The sequence below is a fragment of the Neophocaena asiaeorientalis genome, unplaced genomic scaffold, assembly GCF_003031525.2.
Source record: "Neophocaena asiaeorientalis asiaeorientalis breed wild unplaced genomic scaffold, Neophocaena_asiaeorientalis_V1.1 scaffold906, whole genome shotgun sequence".
Classification (NCBI taxonomy): domain Eukaryota; kingdom Metazoa; phylum Chordata; class Mammalia; order Artiodactyla; family Phocoenidae; genus Neophocaena; species Neophocaena asiaeorientalis.
The window spans coordinates 537,731-561,072 of NW_020172272.1; the positions used below are offsets into that span (position 1 = coordinate 537,731).

Genomic DNA, 23,342 nt, shown 5'->3' on the forward strand with positions numbered 1-23,342 from the left:
CTTTATATAGATTTATTTGCTTACATATTAAATACATTTATCATTATACTAATGTATTATGTGCATTAAAAAACACACAAAGAAATAAATTTAAAAAGTAAGCTAAGAAGAATAAATTATTTTAAATATCTTGCCAATCAATGATAGTATCATTTGTTAATAGCTTATGGCACTACATAGTGTTAAGACAAGGGTAATAGTTAACCTTAGTAAATGTATATACCCGCATTTCATATGATCTTTTTGATGAACTTAATTTATTTTTGGTGGCCAGATTATGATTGTTTTCACTTTATAAGGAAAATTTCATGTAAGGAGGAGGAGAATTGGCAGCTCTGCCTTTTACTGTTCACTTATGTTTACATTATTGGTACCGCATTTGATCTGTTGTCTCTGCAGGAGTATTTTTAAACTACTTGTCAAGTTACAAGAGTTATTTAGCTAAAACTAGAAAAAAAATCCATAAATCTAAATAGTCACACTTCAAGTCTACTTCATCTGCTGCATTACAAGCCAACAAACATGTGAGGCACAACTTTCAACCCGTCTACATTGGGGGACAACTCTCTGCCCTCAAGATACCCCGTATTCTATAAGTAATGGTGATATTCTGATACATGGGTGGATGAGTGTGAGTGTTCATCTGAATACTAGGTGTTAGACAATTGGTAAAACTTAATTTTCTTTTATATGAAAAAATAAATAGAGATTTTAGTATTTCTTCTCAACTCCTATGGATTGACTTGTGTACCTCCTGAAGTGGGTGAGGGGGTCACCATCTTGGAGATCACTACTTGTGATAATGTAATAGAATTGATAACCTAAAAAGCTGTCTTTCCACTTAAGATGAGTCTTATTTTATTTTATGATAATTAACATAGAGCAAAGATGAGCATCATAGTCAAATCCCAGTAGGTCCTCAATAAGGTAGCTACGACTCATGATAACTATTCAGAATCACCTCATTTAACTCTGCTACTCTATGAATTCCACTATGGACAACATTTTAGGGAAGATAAGTCCAGCAACTAAGTTCTAATTAATCTGCTTAAAGTATAGGTTAGCTCAAACATGCATTTGCTGAGGTAGAGTATAAGCCCGTTAACACATAGTAACATCTATGAGAAATGCTGTGAGTCTCTTGTGGATATAACGTGTCCAGAACCCAGCTTGTGAGCAGTAAAATGGTTCTAATGAGTATGCAGCAACGAATGCTCTGAGACTGTTGGAGAGCTGAAACATTTACTATCGTAACTGATCTTAGAAGACGGGTTCAAGAAAAATGGGCATAAAAGAGATTAAGGATGTTATTTTTGAGAGAGAACATCTGAAAAAAAACTTCTGATTATTTCTCCTTGATTTTAGATTGCTCAGAAGACTTATTTCTTATGTAAATTTGGAAATCACTCTTAGAATTCACTTCTTTTAAGCATTTTCTTAAAATCTTAGGGTATTATATGTTTAACTCTAGGAAAGATAGAAATGGCTTCCCCTAATCCAGGGATAAATAGGAGACAGTCTATTTTCTGTCTCTTTTCCTCTAAGTATTTTGTTCTTGCCTTCTAATTTTTGAACCATAAGACATAATAGAAGCAGTGGCTGTATGTTATAGAGACACCAAAATCACCCACCCTCTGTGTTATTTGCAGGAGCAATTGATTTAAAACTATCTTCAGATTATGATTTAGAATTTTTGAGATGTATATGAACTATTCAAGTTTATTTGTACAAAAGAGGCTAGCATTTTTTTAAAAATATAATTTATTTATTTATTTTTGGCTGTGTTGGGTTTTTGTTTCTCCACACAGGCTTTCTCTAGCTGTGGCAAGCGGGGGCTACTCTTCGTTGCGGCGCATGGGCATCTCATTGCAGTGGCTTCTCTTGTTACGGAGCATGGGCTCTAGGCATGTGGGCTACAGCAGTTGAGACATGCAGGCTCAGTAGTTGTGGTTCGCAGGCTTAGTTGCTCCGTGGCATGTGGGATCTTCCCTGACCAGGCCTTGAACCCATGTTCCCTGCATTAGGCAGGCAGATTCTTAACCACTGTGCCACCAGGGAAGCCTGTTAAGCTAGAAGTCTGTTAAATTATCCTAAGGCTCTTTTTGTGTCATTGTGTAAAATCAGCAAGTGGATTTGGAATAGGTACAATGAAGACTATCTCATACTCAAAAGCTTTTTGATAATAGCATTCTATTCTTTCTGACTTATGTTGTGAGGCTAAGGTATTAAAATGTTGGCTGTATTCCATTCTCACATATTATATATCCCTGGGACATCAAGCAGATTTTGAATTCTCTTGCAGTGTGAGAATCATGTCTTTTTTTTTTTTTTTTCTGGTCAAAGTCTTATTCAGCTCTTGTTCCTTCAGCATTTTCAAAATTTTGTATCAAAATCTATTTGCACTTTCTATGACTTTCCCACAGATGAAGGTAAGGCAACAAAAAGTTTTCCCCCCAAATCAATTATTGCTATGAAACTACTGGGTGAACTACTTTACAACAGGAGCATGTGTTTGATTTTCCAGAAATGAAAGCTTAATTAATAGGTTTATATTGACTATTGATCAGTAGCAAAACTTTAGAAATGTCCATGAATCTTCATATTTTGGAAATTGCTGGGAATATGGAGGAAATTAAGATTAAAAGATTCTTATATACCTAAGATTTCTCTGTAGAGTAGTTTATAGTCTCTGTAGAGGCTTTTCTATTTTTTTTTTTTTTTTTTTTTTTTTTTTTTTTGCGGTACACGGGCCTCTCACTGTTGTGGCCTCTCCTGTTGCGGAGCACAGGCTCTGGACGCTCAGGCTGAGCGGACATGGCTCATGGGCCTAGCCGCTCTGCGGCATGTGGGATATTCCCGGACCGGGGCATGAACCCGTGTCCCCTGCATCGGCAGGTGGACTCTCAACCACTGTGCCACCAGGGAAGCTGAGGTTTTTCTATTTTAATGGTTAAAAGAAAGTGGTTGTCAAGCATAGTGGGTAGGGAACAAGATCCCAGCCCATCCTCAGGAATTCTGACTCAGTCATGTACTAGGGTGGTTAGGAGGGCAGGAATCAGTAGTTTTAAACCCTCCCCAAGTGATTCTGATAATATGCCATATTTGGATTTAAATATAAAGGTGGTCTATAGATTTCCCAGTTAGCAATTAGAAAGGGAAAAAAGAATATCAACTTCATGTTTTTAGAAGGGCAGAATTTCAGGCAATTACAGTATCAATACATGTAATAGAGGACTTTGTTCCCAGGTGACAAGAGCCTGGCAGACTTCATGAGAGGGTGTGAGGAGATGGACCCCCCAGGAGAACTAGAGAAAAGCCTACCCTTTCTGGTCCTAGTGGATGGAGGGCAGGTGGTCAGAGGGAGATGAGAAAGTCAGTCAACAGGGTGTCTAATTCTTTCCCCCCTTTACCTTTCCATGTGGAGGAGCTGCTACTTTGGAGCAAGCAGATAGTTGTGGGAAGCAGCCCGGGGTCGTTGAAATGCATGGCTGCTTCTCCGAATGTATTAGGGACACTGCAGGAATAAGGGAAAACCAGCCTTCCTGTCAGTGCTTCAGATCAACACAGCAGCTGTGAGATGCATGAGTCAGAGAAGAACTGTTAGGTAACAGGAAGGTAAAATTCAAGTTTGGGGACTCACACTATGTGAAATTCCAAAGTAAGGTACTAGACTACCATATATTGAATTTACAAAAGAAATGGAAAATACCAAAATTTTCACCTCACTATTTGACCCCTCACCTCTCATCTAGGGGTCAAGACTACAAAAGGCAGAGAAAGTCGACACAGGGAGAATAGTGAGAAGGGGAAAGTGGTGTGTATGGGGGGTGGGGGGCAGGAGGGTGTTTCTCCTTCATTCCACGCTGAGTTTGGGAGGTGGCTTCAGTGGAACTACTCAGAGTTTGAAATGCATTTCCTCCCTTTGGGCAGCAGAGAACCTGCCTGTGGGTGACAGCAGATACAGGGGCAGTGTGAGGACTGGGTGACACTCCTAGAGGACAGAGGGTGTGTGAGGGTACATGGTGGTCCATGTGGGAAGGAGATCTTGCCCAGAGTTGGGAAGATGGAGGGTCTTTTAATAGCAAGAGTCCATATTGAGTGAGCTGCTGTAAAAGTTACGGATGCAGGAAGGGCAGTGGTCCATGTGGTTCTCAGTGAAGGCCACCTCCAAGGAGCCCAGGAGACCCCACGTGAGAATGTGTCCAAGTTAAACGCCTTGCCCAGAAGGCCCCCTGACCAGATAACCATGGTGCCTGCCACTGTCTGTGCCCTTTACCTTAATCCTTTAACCTTCTGGGCCCAGCCTGGGAGAATTCAAAATCTTGCTTACTAAACTGGTAGAAGAAAAGGAGGAGGATGAAACACAGAAAGAGGATTCTGCCTCTCCTTCCCCACTGCAAGTGGCCAGCTCAGGCCCCCACAAGAGGAAGGAGATGAGATTCCAGATAAATTCAGGCTTTGAGAGTTGATTATTACATATAACAGATTAATATACCAAATTAGACTGTTCTGTGAGTTGTTAGGACTTAAAGATTGCTTATAAGTGTGAAAGAGTCAAGTGGAGGCGAAAAATAGTTTCTTAATCTAAAAAATGTTTAAAGGAAGGGGGATAAAAAATGTGTTTTCATCACACTGGGTTTGTTCAATATACCAGTTTCAACGAGCTGGTTCTTAAAGGGCTGTGGAAGCGTCTGCGTGGAGGTGTGGGGAGGGTGGGCACTGGGGGGTGCAGAGGTGGCAATGCTCTAACACTGCATGACTGGAGGCCAGGGGGTGAGTTCAAGGACTTTGGTGATGAGCGCCAGCAGACATCCCTCCCACCAAAAAAATAAAGATAAAAGTGATCTAATACTGACCTGAATAGTCCAAGAAGAACAGACCTGGTCTCTGCAGAGATTACCTGTGGATTCAGACCCCTTTTCCCAACCTCTGATGCCTTGATGCCACCCCCCTCACTTGATGCCACCTTGAAGAGGAGGAGTGCAGGGGTGAAGGGAACACTGAAGATTTAGTGAAGTCATAAATAGAGACTTGAGTTCCATAAAGAATTAGGTTACTGGGTTAAACTAAGGTTATAGCACTGGCCTCAATTTTAGTTTTTCCATGTGGTGATGTTAGTAACAACAGTAGTAGAGAGTGGTGGTTATGAAAAACCATACATGGATTTTTTTCAATATCTATGTACTACAGTGTCACATGACCCATGGTGGTTGAATTCTCGGACGCAGAACTGGTGATGTGCAGAGCAGACTGAAAAGTTATTTTTGACTGCATGGGGGTCGGTACCCCTATCCCCACTTTGTTCAAGGCTCAGCTGTGTATACAATATGAAAGAAAGCTAAAGACTTGCTAAAAGCTTAGTGGAAAATTACTTCAAATAAAAATCTATGATAATATCATTAGGAAGTTCTTGCACCTTCTAAAACAAATGATGAAGCAGTGCAGGTCCTCACTAATAGCAGAAGCCTCCCTTGGTTGCGGGGCTTGATATACTGTCAGGTTTTGTCCAGGACCAGTGGAAATGGTGAGGCTCTCTTCAGTTTCTTCCTCATCAAAACACTGGGATTCTGGTTTGTTTCCAAGTTATGTTTTAGATTCAAAGGGCACATTTACATTTTTGTTTTCTTTTCACACACACCTTCCTTTGATGTTCCCTTCACAGGCCACACACCTGCTATTGGTGTCTTTAAAGGGAATTTAAAAAGAAAATTTAGAAACATTGTTCCTAATATAAATGTTAGTAATAATTATTTCAACTACAGTATTTGCCAGAAGATCAAGGCCAGTTTGAAAAATTAAAATAATATATTGTTCTCCAAGAATTGTGAACTTATTTATGCCTTTACAATTATTCCAAACTCTCTCTTTATTCTTTGCAGGCTTATTCTCAGGCTTTGATAAACTGCTGGTACCATCTGTAGAAATACTACTGGTAATTTCAGACATTACAACATTTGGATTTAGTTAGACCAGAGGTATTTAAAGAAAATCTACAGGATCATTTTCTGGTTCTTCTAGCTGTACTTTAATAAAAAGTTCAACAACAAAAAAATTAATAGCCAGAAGAGTGCTCCTATTGGTACACCCCACAGTTCAGAATGACATCTGCAAAGGAACTTCCAGCTTAAAGATATAAGCCTCTCACTGTTGTGGCCTCTCCCATTGTGGAGTACAGACTCCAGACATGCAGGCTCAGCAGCCATGGCCCGTGGGCCCAGCCACTCCGCGGCCTGTGGGATCTTCCCAGACCGGGGCACGAACCCGTGTCCCCTGCATTGGCAGGTGGACTCTCAACCACTACGCCACCAGGAAAGCCCCCTTGAGATGTTTTATGACACTTTAGAGGCATGTTGGTGATAGAAATATCCAGGTGGTCATTCCCTTCTCGCTTTCCTTGGTAAGCAGATGGTGTTTAACCCTCAATCTGCTGCTATGCTCTCCTCTGCAGCTGTCTTCATTTAGTGCTGCTTCTACTTCTCCAGTTCTTCCCCAGTGGGAGAACTTGCCAATCATCCAGTTCAGGAGATATGTTTTCTTTTATTAGTCCTGTTATTGTCATCACCACCAGTGAACAAAATGACTGAATCCTGTGACGCCAACAGATTTTGGAAGCAGGAGACAGGAACCTGATGTACCGCAGTGATGCTTCTATTGCACTTTCCTCTTAATTTCAGGCTTCAGTCGCGATGGACTCTTGTTTTCTTTACTACAGGTACAATATGTTGGGGACACACTTATCTCATGGTATTAATTTCAACTGTTTAGACCCGAGGTGGGTATTCTTTCCTTCAGGTTGATGATTTTACTACTGTGTCTATGCATTAGCATGAGGAAAACATCTTCCATGAACAATCTAGAACATAATGAGGCATTTTGTGTATTTTCACTTAATTTCTAATTATTGCTCAACATGTTATGTCTGATGACAGGGTCTTTCAAAGTATCAAAGCTTCCACCCTTATGTTGTCTTACACGTCTTCATAATGAAATCACCAGAACTAGTGACCCCAGCACATACTCTAAATGTTTGCAGAGGTGACGAGCACTTCAGGCCCCAGGGAATGCTCCTCTGTGACTCTTGTCCACTACGTTGGATTGAAAGGCAGTGGGATCCTAACACCATAAAAGATCGTGGGTTGTGCTATTACCAGGATAGGAGATACACACTGCTTTGCTATGCAGAAGGATTTGTGTGGCAGAAGCACTTAGGGAAGAGAAACACAAATTAATCAGTTTGTCTAAGCTGCCACCATTTCTCACTACTCTTTGGTAATCTCATCTGCCCCTTCCACTTCTGCCTCTATTTAATCCATCCTCCAAATCCTTATAAGTGTAAATACAGTCCTATCACTCACCTCATTAAAGCTATTTAATGGCTTCAGGTTTTTCCTAACACTCCTGCCCATGTCACCTTGTCTTGTAGGACGTCCCCATCCCCATGAGCACCATGCTTCTGCAGATTGCCCCTCTTTGCTCCTGAAGAAACCCAAGCTCCTTCCTGCCTGAGGGTCCTGAACATACGAGTCCTCTTCCTTGAGATGATTCCTACTTAGCCCCTCTACTTCTCTGAACTAACTCCTTCCTATCTTTAGGTCTTAGCTTAAAGCTCGGTTCCATGAGATCAGGGTTCTTTCAAGTGTATCACCCATTCTTAGATTGATGTCTGGCACAGAGAATACACTTGTTTTTTCTTGAATGGAACAACAGTAAATTGTGTTGCTCGACCATGCCAGTCTTAGAACCAGGCCAGGTGGCCTAGAGAAACCAATGAATGCAGAATGCCACTAAATGTGTCCTGTCTGGGTGTCTGTTACTTTATATTTTTTTTTTTTTTTTTTTTTTTTTTGTGGTACGCGGGCCTCTCACTGTTGTGGCCTCTCCCCTTGCGGGGCACAGGCTCCGGACGCGCAGGCTCAGTGGCCATGGCTCACGGGCCCAGCCGTTCCGCGGCATGTGGGATCTTCCCGGACCGGGGCACGAACCCGTGTCCCCTGCATCGGCAGGCGGACTCTCAACCACTGCGCCACCAGGGAAGCCCCTGTTACTTTATATTTTTATTGAAGATGATAATTCCTGTAAAATAGCTACTTTGTGGAATTGTTAGAAAGAACATTTGAAACTTCAAACACACACACAAAGATATTTTGATTAATGATAAATGTTTATACCTGTGCCATCAAATATATAGGTATAGTTGTAGTTTGAAATGAGCATATGTATATATCAGGGTGAAATATCACTAAACTGGATTCAACTGGGTTTTAAAAATACCAGGATTCTTATCTCTCTGAACAGGAAGTCCAGTGGTGGGGCAAGCTCCAGGTATAAGCTGTCACTACTTTGGTTCTGTCTCCTTGTCATTTGTCTGCTTCCTCCTTCTCTGTGGTTAAACCTTGCTTCCAGACTCAGCATGATGGTGGTAGCAGTTCTGGACATAGTATCCCGACATGACAACATGCAGAGAAAGAACCTCTATTTCTGTGAATCTTAAAAAAGGAGAATGTCTTTCCCAGATGCCCTCCAGCCCAGGATACTTCCTCTCTTTTCAAAATTGTTTCACATTCCTAGCTTAAACCAACCCTGGGCAGGGGAATAAGACCATTATGCTAGGCTTCAACTTTATAGTTGGCAGTCTTGCCAACCTCCCCAAATCCTGTGGACCCATGCAGAAGGATGGATAATAGAACAACACTGCAATTGCTTCCAGAAGGAGGAAGGAGGGATGTGGGGGTGGATGTGGGGTAGGCAACTAACAGTACCTGCTATACAATATGTCAAATATATGAATTTAAATTATTTTTCTTGTTCATGAAGGTCAGAAGAGTGAGGTCCCATAGGTAGTGTGGAAAGATAAGATATTGTAGTATTACATAGTGCTTTAGAGCAGGGGTCCCCAACCCCTGGGCCATGGACCAGTACCAGTCCGTGGCCTGTTATAAACCGGGCTGCACAGCAGGAGGTGAGCGACGGGTGAGCAAGTGAAGCTTCATCTGTATTTACAGCCACTCCCCATCGCTCACATTACTGCCTGAACTCCGCCTCCTGTCAGATCAACGGTGGCATTAGATTCTCATAGGAGTGCGAAACCTACCGTTAACTGTGCATGTGAGGGATCGAGGTTGTGTGCTCCTTATGAGAATTTAATATCTGATGATCTGAGGTGGAGCTGAGGCAGTGATGCTAGCACTGGGGAGTGGCTGCAAATACAGATTATCATTGGCAGAGAGGTTTGACTGCACAGAGACCATAATAAATCAATTGCCTGCAGACTCATATCAAAACCCTATCAAGTAAGTGGCAAGTGAAAACAAGCTCAGGGCTCCCACTGACTCTGCATTATGGTGAGTTGTATAATTATATCATTATGTATTACAATGTAATAATAATAGAAATAAAGTGCACAATAAATGTAATGCGCTTGAATCATCCTGAAACCATCCCTACCCCCTGGTCAGTGGAAAAATGTGTCTTCCACAAAACTGGTCCTTGGTGCCAAAAAGGCTGGGGACCACTGCTTTAGAGTCCACGGTGTTAGGACTATTAGCAAATGATATCACTAGCAAACCAGCCCACTCTGGTATGCAACAATGAAGAAAGTTTCTCTGCTGTGTAGGTTGAAATCACATCTGATTATAAGGCAGAGGGAAATAACAAATAACAAAGGGCTCCATAGCAGTGACAGCTGTCAGGGATGATGTGCATATTCTTCACCCCTCTTGTACTCATTGCACACATGGCTAATCAATCACAGCACATTCCTCACTGAGGGTGGACATGGTCTGGAGTCATTTTCAGACCAGTCCTGACTGTCAGCTGGTGTTGTACTTCCAAAGAAATCCTGTCCACCATCTATGACACAGACATGTTACAGAACTATATTTTTATACAGAGAAGTAGAATGAACAAAGTTCTATGTAATTTCAAAATAAAATCATTAAAAATATGAACCCAAAGCAGAGGGAATAGAAGGATGAGTGCTAGTTATAAGCACCATGACTTCTGGTATAAGTAGCCTTTGCGCCTGGCCCTGAAGGATGAAGAGGTTTTATGGATTGATGGATGGAAAAAGGAAGAAAAGAGGAGACAGGTCAGGGCATCAGCAAAGACAGGCAGGCAACAGACCAGTGCAGTTCAAATACTGAGGTGGAAATGGGTGTGTCCCCCACCTCCTTTGCTCTGTGCCCTCTTCGTGTGTCTTCTGGCACTTTATCCTCATTCTGTTTACTCTCAACAAATCCCTCTGTCAGCAAGAGATCTGACAAGTCATTTATACCAAACATCACAGGATTGATAAATCTCAATGGGAAATCTTCCCCTGAGCTATTTTGAATATCTGTTAGAAGCAAAGCCTTAAACCAGAAGGTATGAAGTTAAAGAGGTGGAATTCCACAAGCTAGTGAGACAGGAGTAGGGCAAGGGCAAGGGCAAAAGATATTTTGGGCACACAGAAGCTTCCCCCAAGTCTGTGAAATCATACCAGGAAGGGAAATACTGATAAATATTGGCAAAAAGAATAAGGACAAAAAGACAAATATTGGGGTAAAGACAATTTATTTTGCCTATAGTGCCTAATGCTTTAAAAACTGGCTTTATTGAGATATAATTCATATGATCCAACCTTTTACAGTGTACACTTCAATGTTTTTTAGTAGATTCACAGGAGTCTGCAAGCATCACCAGTATCTAATTTTAGAAAAAAAAGAAATACTTTGCCCATTAGCACAGGATTATTCCTCCCTCCAGCCTGTGGCAACCATTAATTGGTTTTGTCTCCATGGATTTTCCTGTTCTGACCATTTCATGTAAATGGAATCATACAATAAGTGATCTTTTGTGACTGGCTTCTTTCACTTAGCTCCGTGTTTTTGAGGTTCATGCATGTTGTAGCATCTACCTGTACTTCATTCCTTTTTATTGTTAAATGATATTCCACTGTATAGGTATTGTACATTTTGTTTATCCATTCATCCATTGTGGACATTTGGGTTGTTTCCAACTTTTGGCTGTTTTGAATCATGTTGCTGTGAACATTTGTGCACAAGTGTTTTTGTCGACATATGTCTTCATTTCTCTTCGGTATACACCTACGAATGAAATTGCTGGGTCCTATGGTAACTCTATGTTTATTAACCTTTTGAGGAACTGCCAGACCATTTTTCAAAGTATTGGCACCATTTAAAATTCCCACCAGCAACGTGTGAAGGTTCCAATTACTCCATGTCACAACACTGGGTTTTACCTGTCTTTTTTGAATATAGCCATGTTGGTGGCTGTGAAGTGGTAGCTCATCAGTGGTTTTGATCTGCGTTTCCCTGAAGGCTTGCCAAACACTTTTGCACCTCATCCTTCAGCCACAAGATAGACATGCTTCCATTGTTTTTGTCATATGAAATTTCTTCTTTTTCCCTTTTCTATCTAACCACCAATAGGTATTAACATAGTGGATGGCAACTTCCCTTTAAGCGATAATAATCCTCTTCCTGATTTGGACAGTCGATGTTCAAGATATCTTCAGGTCAAGAACAGTACTGACCAAAAATAAAAACCTCACCTTGTGTGTGAGAGCAGATGCCAATGAACAGAAATTGAAAATCACAGCTGTGCTCTACATGGCCTTCAACCTTGTATTAAATATATTTCTGAATGGCCCTTCTGTAATTTGAAATTGTAGCAGAGCCATGACTGTCCTAAAGCTCCTGTAGGAACTGAGAAAGAGGAATAGTCTACTCAGTTTTCTTAGATCTTCAGAACATTAGTAGCATTTAAGCATTGCAGAAAATCATATTTCTTTCTCTTTCATTTATCCCTAGTCAGAAGGCACTCAAGTGCAAAATGGTCCCAGAATCCCTGGTGCAGGAGAGTCTTTGTTTCCTGAAGTTTGCTTAGCTGATTTCATTGTGCCATTAGGCCTGAAGCTGGCCCTAAGCACTTTAGGCAAGTCTCAGTTATATCCATTAACTTGGAGGAAGTTCATTTTCATCTTTATTATTGTTGTTATTGCTGGTTTTATATATTATGTGTATTATGTTTATTAATTATGTTATAATCTTCACAGTTATCCCAGAAGTATTAAGCTCCAGGCAGGAATCTTTGTTTTGTTGAATAACATATCCCAATCCTCTAGAACATGTAAGTGCTCATAGATATTCGTTGAATGGATAAATTCATGAATTGAATGCTTCTTATACCTGGCACATAAGAAATGCTCGGTAGATGTTAGCTGTCATTTTCACGTTCAAGTTTCAGGTTAAGCACTTCACAATGGATACTTCACTTCCTTCTCCTACCAACCAAGAAGGAGAAATATTATTATAATATTAATTTCACAGATGAGGAAAGAAGGAGCTCGGAGAGTTAAGGAATTCGCTCAAGGTCACATGCAAGGCTGGTTGGTGGCAGTGCTATGGCTGGAACCAGCTGGGATGGACGCCTGAGCTGGTGCCCTTGTTCCCGTGCCCCTCGCCTTTGTTATTGAAGAGTAAAGGGAAGAGATATGGGAACATATGTATATGTATAACTGATTCACTGTGTTATAAAGCAGAAACTAACACACCATTGTAATGCAATTATACTCCAATAAAGATGTTAAAAAAAAAAAGAGTAAACAATCAAAGCCTTGTCCCTTAATCGCCCGGCAGCCCCAGAACAGAAGAGGAGTGCCTTGTGTGTGAACCCCATCTCCTCGCTCACTAGCAATAACCCTTTGAGATCAGATATTCCGGGAATAGAAAAAAGAAATGTCAGACTGCTTGAGTTTCATACGAAAAGTTGTCAGTTAGTGGTATTGATCCAGCCCATGTGTAGCAGCTGGTAAAATGTTGGTTTTAACTTGCTTTTCTCCTGATGCTTGGAAGTTTTGCTGCACTATGGTTAGAATTGAGAAACTGCTTATGCTCAGACTAATCCTTCTGATGTGTTACTTGAAGAATTTATACTAATGCTCCCTTATAATAATAATAGCTCTTCTCAAGGGGTGAAAAGAGGAAAGCTCATGGGGTGGCTTATTCCAGGAGAAAAAACCAAATACTTTTCCTGAGAATCAAGAAAAACATAAAAACAGAAATCAGTGTTGACTTGTCATCTAGATTTTCTTGGAGCTACTCTTATGCTAATAAGCCTTAGTGACTAATTATAGCCAAGAAAAAATGTGCTATGCGCCGATTTGAAGAAATGAGGCCGGACATTTAAAAAATATATGAGGCTGCTGGCAAACGAGATTTTTAATAAAGGTTGAGAACAGTTTCTGTCACAAAGGCTGATCTGTCTGGAAGTATGATTGAAAATTTGTGTGTTGATATGAGGTTTTTTTAAAAGCTGAAAAACTTAAGGACATTCTGTAAGTCCAGATCTAGGCAGTGTTCTTTGAGTAATAGTTGATTATCTGGTATCTGCATTCCTCAGCTTCATGGACGCCAGGGTGAAGTTACAGTGAGGGCTGCAAGGCTGAGGAAAAGCAGAGTATTTAGCAATTAGCCAGAGAAAAAAGAAGCCAAGCTGGGGTGATGCTTTTCTAAGTTCATTTCTTTATCTCAGTTCATTTTCCATATGGTTGTTCAAATGGGAAATCTGAGGGTAATGGAAATTCTCGTGGGTCTGCCAGGCCTCCATTCTTCTTCTTCTTCTTATCATTATTATTAATGCTGTCTGGATGTGGCTGAGCTTGGCATGCAGCCTGAGTCAATCAGTAGAGCTTCTGTCCTCCTGGCCACAAGCATTGATTTAGGAATAGGTACAAGACCCAATTTGGGCTTGGAATCAAGGTCCAGAACTTTTGTTCAGTCTGTCTGGTGAGAGAGCTCATCTTTTCTGTTTTGGTTGAGATGAGAAGAGTGTTGGTCTGAGACAGTATTTGTCCTTGCTAAATCGCCATGATGGGTGGAAACGCACAGAGGGAAGCAGAGCCAGGGCTGGGCAGAAACCGGGTCCGGGTGATGTGGTTTCAACACTTCGATCCAGCTGTGTTCAAATTCATCCTTGCCCTTTGACTCTTAAGTTCCAAGAGGCAATAAATGTCCCCACCCCACTACTTCTTAAAACAGTTTGACTTGGACATTCTGTTCCTTGCAACCAAAAGCATACTGACTGATCTTGTGAGATAACTTTTTGCAGAGTACAGGCTCTGGACGCACAAGCTCAGTGGCCATGGCTCACAGGCCTAGCCACTCTGTGGCATGTGGGATCTTTCCGGACCGGGGCACGAACCCATGTCCGCTGCATTGGCAGGCAGGCTCTCAACCACTGCACCACCAGGGAAGCCCATAACTTTTAATTTAATTGACCCCTATACTCTCCTCAACCAAAGAGTCACACACATGCTTACACACTAAGGCTATTTATGATGGATTTTATAGCACAATCCTGGTCTTTTGTAAAGGGTGTATTTTTTTACTGCTAGGTTTCTAATTAGATAAATTATTTCATCTGAGTATTTGGGTGTGGGTCTCTTTTTTGGAAAAATGACACAGTGCCTTGTTAATAGTATCCCAACATAACTATTCTGTATAGATTTTCATTTAGTGGCAAATTAAGTAAGAGCGCAGTCTTTATTTTGAGGTCTCAGACAAAACCAGGATGTTCTTATGTCTCATCTTAGGGTCTATCATAGCCTTGTAGATAGTTAGTGTTATGGACTAAATGTTTGTGTCCCTCCTAAATTCCTATGTTGAAATCCTAACCTCTAATATGATGATGTTAGGAGGTGGGGCCTTTGGGAGGTGATGAGGTCATGAGAGTGGAGCTCTCATGACTGGGATTAGTGCCCTTATAAGAGAGACCCCAGAGAGCTCTCTTGTCCCTTCTGCTTTGTGAGGACACAGTGAGAAGACAGTCGTTTATGAACCAGGAAGTGGATCCTCACCACTTAGTGGATCTGCTAGCACCTTGATCTTGGACTCTCCAGCCTCCAGAACTATGAGAAATAAATGATTGCTGCTTAAGCCACACAGTCTATGGTATTATTGTTATAACCACCCAATTGGACTAACACAGGAAGCAATCCATAAATATATGAGTAAGTATTCATTTGTTCCTGTCAATTAAAGTAAGACAAATTTTCTTCTCTCTATTTGGGAAGAAATGTCCTATTAGTGAAAGAAAGTCCATTTTAGCATTGTCAGAATACTTTTCTGTTTGTGCTTTGGACTAAACAAAAGACCAGAAGACTTACTTTCCTTAGCATTTACTTATTCCTTAGGTCAAAAATTGTTTATTAGGGTTTATACCCTGCATACTCTATTTTGTCTTTGAAAATATATTTAATTTAAAATACTTAATAAATTTATATTTTATTTAAAAATTTATTCTTGCTGTATTGGTGGGGCTTCAGTCATAGAAGCAGAACCACTGTGGGTGATGGAATAAGGAATTTATTATGGGAATTAGAACCTACACCCTTGTGGGAAGAGCTGGAAGAAAGAAGGTCAAAAAGAAATTGAAGGATCACAAAAAAAAAAAAATCATCATCCAGTTAATATGGAAAGACAAAGATGTCCAGCTACCAAAATGAGGCTGTGAGGGGGAGAATCACAAAGAACTTGTAGGAAGAGTGGGGAGCTGTGACTGGCTAACATTTCTGTGCATCCACCACCAAATGTCAGGGGGGTGGGTAGGGGGCTGGGGCTGCTGTTGAGAAGAGGTGAATGCAGGGCAGAGGAGAGCAGGACAAACTTACATTCATTGGTTATAGCCTTTTCTCCCTAGAAATGCCATTGTATGGTCAGTAAGTATTACAAAGGAAAGGTTTCTGGCCAGCCTAGTGTTATTCCTTGATAGAGAAGCCAGTTTGCTTGTTTTTCTAGCCTAGAGACCTTGGACTTTGTGTTAGCTTGTTAATTGGGCACTTTAAAAGAATATGTACATGTTTGGTCTGTTGGTTGGGATTTACCTGGAATATAATTGGGCTTTTATACTGAATTATAAGATCTTTTCTCAACTTTGGCAAATCTCCTTCAATTCTATCTCTATTGTTTCTGTTACATGTTTTCAGGTTGCAACTTTGGGAAAAACTATGATTCTTAACTTTGTTTCTTCACTGATTGGGCTCCACATCTATCATATTTTCATTTTTTAAAATCTCATCATTTTTTTGTGAGTTTAAGGCCTCCTTTTTGATCAAGTCGGTGGTCAAACCTAGCACAAGGTAGGGTTTAATAGTCAAAGTCTTCCTCCTTTTTTGGTATTTTATATTTACTTTTTAAGAAAAGTTATTTTATTAAAAATTTTTTTAAATTAATTTGTATTGGAGTATAGTTGCTTTACAATCTTGTATTAGTTTCTACTGTACAGCAAAATGAATCAGCCATAAATATACATATATCTCCTCTCTTTTGGACTTCCTTCCCATTCAGGTCACCACAATGCATTAAGTAGAGTTCCCTGTGCTATACAGTACGTTCTCATTAGTTATCTATTTTATACATAGTATCAATAGTGTATATGTGTCAATCCCAATCTCCTAATTCTCCCCCCCACTACTTTCCCCCTTGGTATCCATACATTTGTTCTCTACCTCTGTGTTTCTATTTCTGTTTTGCAAATAGGATCATCTGTACCATTTTTCTAGATCCCACATATATGCATTAATATACAATATTTGTTTTTCTCTTTCTGACTTACTTCACTCTGTATGACAGTCTCTAGGTCCATCCATGTCTCTACAAATTACCCAATTTTGTTCCTGTTTATGGCTGAGTAATATTCCATTGTATATATGTACCACGTCTTTATCCATTCCTCTGTTGATGGACATTTAGGTTGCTTCCATGTCCTGGCTATTGTAAATAGTGCTGCTATGAATATTGGGGTGCATGTATATTTTTGAATTATGGTTTTCTCTGGGTATATGCCTAGTAGTGAGATTGCTGGGTCATATGGTAGTTCTATTATTAGTTTTTTAAGGAAACTCTATACCATTTTCCATAGTGGCTGTATCAATTTATACTCCCACCAACAGTGCATGAGGATTCCTTTTTCTCCACACCCTCTCCAGCACTTATTGTTTGTAGATTTTATTATGATGGCCATTCTGACTGGTGTGAGGTGATACCTCTTTGTAGTTTTGACTTGCATTTATCTAATAATTAGTGATGTTGTGCATCTTTTCATGTGTTTGTTGGCCATGTGTATGTCTTCTTTGGAGAAATGTCTATTTAGGTCTTCTGCCCATTTTTTGATTGGGTTGTTTGTTTTTTGATATTGAGCTGTGTGAGCTGCTTATATATTTTGGAGATTAAACCTGTATCAGTTGCTTTGTTTGCAAATATTTTCTCCCATTCCTTTCATCTTGTTTATGGTTTCCTTTGCTGTGCAAAATCTTTTAAGTTTAATTCATCCCACTTGTTTATTTTTATTTTCATTACTCTATGATGTGGGTCAGAAAAGATCTTGCTGCAATTTATGTCATAGAGTGTTCTGCCTATGTTTTCCTCTAAGAGTTTGATAGTGTCTGGCCTTACATTCAGGTCTTTAATACATTTTGAGTTTATTTTTGTGTATGGTGTTAGGGAGTGTTCTAATTTTATTCTTTTACATGTAGCTGTCCAGTTTTCCCAGCACCACTTATAGAAGAGGCTTTCTTTTCTCTATTGTATATTTTTGCCTCCTTTGTCATAGATTAGGTGCTTACAGGTGTGTGGGTTTATCTCTGGGCTTTCTATCCTGTTCCATTGATCTATATTTCTGTTTTTGTTCCAGTACCATACTGTCTTGATTACTGTAGCTTTGTAGTGTAGTCTGAAGTCCAGGAGCCTGATTCCTCCAGCTCCATTTTCCTTTCTCAAGATTGCTTTGGCTATTCAGGGTCTTTTGTGTTTCCATACAAATTGTGAAATTTTTTGTTCTAGTTCTGTGAAAAATACCATTGGTAATTTGATAGGGATTGCACTGAATCTGTAGATTGCTTTGGGTAGTATAGTCATTTTCACAATGTTGATTCTCCCAATCCAAGAACATGGCATATCTCTCCATCTGTTAGTGTCATCTTCGATTTCTTTCATCATTGTCATAGTTTTCTGCATACAGGTCTTTTGCCTCCTTAGGTAGATTAATTCCTAGGTATTTTATTCTTTTTTTTACAATGGTAAATGGAATTGTTTCCTTAACTTCTCTTTCTGATCTTTCATTGTTAGTGTATAGGAAAGCAAGAGATTTCTGTGTATTAATGTTGTACCCTGAGACTTTACTAAATTCATTGATTAGCTCTAGTCATTTTCAGGTGGCATTTTTAGGGTTTCCTATGTGTAGTGTCATGTTGCCTGCAAACGGTGACAGTTTTACGTCTTCTTTTCCAATTTGGATTCCTTTTATTACTTTTTCTTATCTGATTGCCATGGCTAGGACTTCCAAGACTATGTTGAATAATAGTGGCAAAGGTGGACACCTTTGTCTTGTTCCTGATCTTAAAGGAAATGCTTTCAGTTTTTCACCATTGAGAATAATGTTTGCTGTGGGTTTGTCATATATGGCTTTTATTTTGTTGAGGTAGGTTCTCTCTATGACCACTTTCTGGAGGGTTTTTATTATAAATTGGTGTTGAATTTTGTCAAAAGCTTTTTCTGTATCTATTGAGGTGATCATATGGATTTTATTCTTCAATTTGTTAATATGGTGTATCACACTGATTGATTTGCATATACTGAAGAATCCTTGCATCCCTAGGATAAATCCCACTTGACCATGGTGTATGACTCTTTTAATGTGTTGTTGGTTTTGAAATTTGCTAGTATTGTGTTGAAGATTTTTGCACCTATGTTCATCAGTGATATTGGCCTGTAATTTTTGTGTGTGTGTGACATCTTTATCTGGTTTTGGTATCAGAGTGATGGAGGTCTCGTAGAATGAGTTTGGGAGTGTCCCACCCTCTGTAATTTTTTGGAAGACTTTGAGAAGGATAGGTGTTAGCTCTTCTCTAAATGTCTGATAGAATTCTAGTGTAAAGCCATCTGGTCCTGGACTTTTGTTTGTTGGAAGATTTTTAATCACAGTTTCAATTTCAGTGCTTGTGATTTGTCTGTTCATATTTTCTATTTCTTCCTGGTTCAGTCTTGGAAAATTGTACCTTTCCAAGAATTTGTCCATTTCTTCCAGGTTGTCTATTTTGTTGACATATAGTTGCTTGTAGTAATCTCTTATGATCTTTTGTATTTCTGCGATGCATGTGGTAACTTCTCCTTTTTCATTTCTAATTCTATTTATTTGAGTCTTCTCCCTTTTATTTCTTGATGAGTCTGCCTAAAGGTTTATCAATGTTTTTAATCTTCTCAAAGAGCCAGCTTTTAGTTGTATTAATCTTTGCTATTGTTTCCTTTGTTTCTATTTCATTTATTTCTGCTCTGATCTTTATGATTTCTTTCCTTCTGCTAACTTTGTGTTTTGTTTGTCCTTCTTTCTCTAGTTGCTTTAGGTGTAAGGTTAGGTTGCTTATTTGAGATTTTTCTTGTTTCTTGAGGTAGGATTGTATTGCTATATACTTTCCTCTTAGAATTGCTTTTGCTGCATCCCATAAGTTTTGGGTCATCATGTTTTTGTTGTCATTTTTTTTCTAGGTATTTTTTGCTTTCCTCTTTGATTTCTTTAGTGATCTCTTGGTTATTTAGTAGTGTATTGTTTAGACTTTATGTGTTTGTATTTTTTACAGTTTTTTTCCTGTAATTTATTTCTAATCTCATAGCACTGTGGTCAGAAAAAGCATTGTGGTCAAAAGCTTGATATGATTTCAGTTTTTAAAAACTTATCGAGGCTTGACTGCTGACCCAAGATGTGCTCTATCTTGGAGAATGTTCCGTGAGCACTTCAGAAGAAAGTGTGTTCTGCCACTTTTAGGTGGAATGTCCTATAAATATCAATTAAGTCTATTGTGTCATTTAAATTATGTGTTTCTTTTTTATTTTCTGGCTGGGTGATCTTTCCATTGGTGTAAGTGAGGTGTTAAAGTTCCCTACTATTAATGTGTTACAGTTAGTTTCCCCTTTTATGGCTGTTAGCATTTGCCTTATGTACTGAGGTGCTCCTAGGTTGGGTGCCTCAATATTTATAATTGTTATATATTTTTCTTGGATTGATCCCTTGATTATTATGTAGTGTCTTTCCTTGTCTCTTGTAATAGTCTTTATTTTAAAGTCTATCTTGTCTGATATGTGTATTGCTACTCCAGCTTTCTTTTGGTTTCCATTTGCATGGAATATCTTTTTCCATCCCCTCACTTTCAGACTGTATGTGTCCCTAGGTCTGAAGTGGGTCTCTTGTAGACAGCATACATACAGGTCTTGTTTTTGTATCCATTCAGCCAGTCTGTGTCTTTTGGTCAGAACAATTAATCCATTTATACTTAAGGTAATTATCGATACATATGTTCCTATTACCATTTTCCTAATTGTTTTGGGTTTGTTCTGGTAGGTCTTTTTCTTCTCTTGTATTTCCCACCTAGAGAAGTTCCTTTAGCATTTGTTGTAAAGCTGGTTTGGTGGTGCTGAATTCTCTTAGCTTTTGCTTCTCTGTAAAGCTTTTGATTTCTCCTTCGAATCTGAATGAGATTCTTGCTGCGTAGAGTAATCTTGGTTTTAGGTTTTTCCCTTTCATAACTTTAAAATTTGTCCTGCCACCCCTTCTGGCCTGCAGAGTTTAAAAATCAGCTGTTAACCTTATGGGGGTTCTGCTGTCAGTTATTTGTTCATATTCCCTTTCTGCTTTTAATATTTTTTCTTCATATTTAATTTTTGTTAGTTTGAATAATATGTGTCTCAGTATGTTTCTCTTTGGGTTTATACTGTATGGTACTCTCTGTGCTTCCTGGACTTGACTATTTCCTTTCCCATGTTAGGGAAGTTTTCGACTATAATCTCTTCAAATATTTTCTCAGACCCTTTCTTTTTCTCTTCTTTTACTAGGACCCTATAATTCGAATGTTGATGCATTTAATGTTGTCCCAGAGGTCTCTGAGACTGTCATCCTTTGTTTTTATTCTTTATTCTGCTCCTTGGCAGTTATTTCCACCATTTTGTCTTCCAGCTCACTTATCCATTCTTCTGCTTCAGTTATTATGCTATTTATTCCTTGTAGTGTATTCTTCATTTCAGTTATTGTGTTGTTCATCACTGATTGTCTGTTCTTTAGTTATTCTAGGTCTTTGTTAAACATTTCTTGTATCCTCTCAATCCATGCCTTTATTCTATTTCTGAGATCTTGGATCATCTTTATTATCATTACTCTGATTTTTTCCAGGTATATTGCCTATTTCTTCTTCATTTATTTGGTCTTGTGGGGTTTTACCTTGCTCCTTCATCTGAAACGTATTTCTCTGTTGTCTCATTTTGTCTAACCTGCTGTGTTTATGGTCTCCTTTCTGCAGGCTGCAGAATCGTAATCCCTCTTGCTTCTGCTTTCTGCCCCCTGGTGAGTAAGGTTTATTCAGGGGCTTGTGTAGGCTTCCTTGTGGGAGGGACTGGTGTCTGGCCCTCTGAGTCTTTTCCTTTTGAAGGGCAGGGCTGCATCAGATTGTGTATTTTGGGGTGTCTGTGAACTTAGTACAACTTTGGGCAGCCTGTCTGCTGATGGATGAGGCTGTATTCCTATCTTGCTGGTTGTTTGGTGTGAGGTGTCCAGCACTGGAGCCTGCAGGCAGTTGTGTGGGGCTGGGTCTCGGTGTGTGCATGCTGATTAATATTCCCTGAGCCTGGAAATTCTTTGTTGGTCCCATGTCCTTGACTCTGCGCTCCCACCCCGGAGACCCAGATCCAACCCCTGGCCAGGGAACCAAGAGCCTGCAAGCTGTACCATGTGACCAGAGTAAAAGAAAAGAAAAGAAAAAAAGAAGAAGAAAAGAGACAGACTAACAACACCCAGGACAAATGTCAAAAACAAGAGCAAAGAAACAAAACAGCAGCAACAACAACACAACACACACATGCAAAGAGAAAAAAAAGAAAAAAATAAGAAGAAAAACAAATAAAAACCACAAAAGGACAAACAAGCAAAGAATTCAATAATGAGAACAGTCAATAAGAACTAAAGTAACAATAACAAAATGAAACTAAAAACTGAATGCAAACAAACAACAAAAGAAGCGAAGAAAACAAAAAATATACACATAAAAACCAAGAAAAAAGAGAAAAAATAAAGTAAAATAAAATAAAAAACAAGAAAATCCCACAAAACCACAAAAAGTAAAAACAGAATAAAAAGATCAGTAAAAATATAATATATATATAAAGAATAAAAATAAAAGATAAAAAATGATAAAAGCAACAACACCAACAACTGAACAAAATGAAACAAAAAAAAATAACAGTAATAAGAATATTTTCCTGGGACCTCTGCTGTCAGTGTCCTTGTCCCACAGTGAGCCAGAGCTAATCCCTGCCTCCCAAGGAGGCCTTCCAATACCTCTAAGTAGGTCTCTGGACTTGCTGTGGGCACTGTGGGGTCAGCTCAGAGTCTGACCTGGCCCAATTCCCATGTGTATTTGCCTCTACATCCACTGTTGCAAAGGTTAGACTGGCCTCAATTGTGGGAACACTCACTGTCTATTCAGATATTCCACAGACACAGGATTTATCCAGACAATCTTGGAGATTTAATCTGTGGTTTGTGCAGCTGCATGCAAAGATTTCTGTTCCTCTTCCTTAGTCAAACAGCCCATGGGGCTCAGCTTTTGTTTTGACCCCGCCTCTGCATGTGTGTCACCCTCAGACCTTTGTCCCCTACCCAGGCAAGAGGGAGTGAAAGCAGCAGCTGCTTGGGCACACTTAGACTGGGGTGTGCATGAATTGCCTGCAGTGGTGGGGACTGGCAGGCAGTTGTAACCAAGTGTGGCATCTTGCTCTGGTGGGAGTCCCTCCCAGTGCTGGCAGAGGCAAGAGCTGGCATGTGGTGGTGGTGGCGGCCCCACCCCTTGCATGCCTCTCAACAATGGCACCTCACTTTCCAGGCAGAACACACTTTCTCTAGGGGCATTTCCAGCCATGCATCCCCTCCCTCTTGTCCCCTCTGCTGTATCCATGCAGCAAACAGTGTTCTCTCCCCAGATCAGTTCTCCGAACTCCATGCTTTAGCACTCAGCCCCTGCCAACATGAGCAAATTCTCATCCCAGGCAAGGTTGCCCAGGGCTGTTTCCCAGGAAGGCTTTGGGATGGGTGGCACTCAGGCCCCCACAGCCCTTGCAGGAGGAGGAGACCCTGGACTGAGGAGCAGGGCTGCCCCACCCAGAAATGAGCCCCTCCCAGTGTCCACAGATGCTGAAGAAGCTGGCAGGTGGGTGAAGGGGTTGTAATGGTAACTCTGTCCCTTGTGCACCACTCAAAAATGACACCTTGCTTCTATGGTGTCCTGGGCTTTTTCCTCAGACCTT

The 23,342-nt window shown here is 40.0% G+C and overlaps 1 pseudogene; it reads right to left on the minus strand.

The window, feature by feature from the left end:
- LOC112411984 (sentrin-specific protease 6-like) overlaps nucleotides 1-23,038 on the minus strand; it is an 80,193-nt pseudogene extending 57,155 nt beyond the window's left edge.
- Nucleotides 23,039-23,342: the final 304 nt, after the last annotated feature.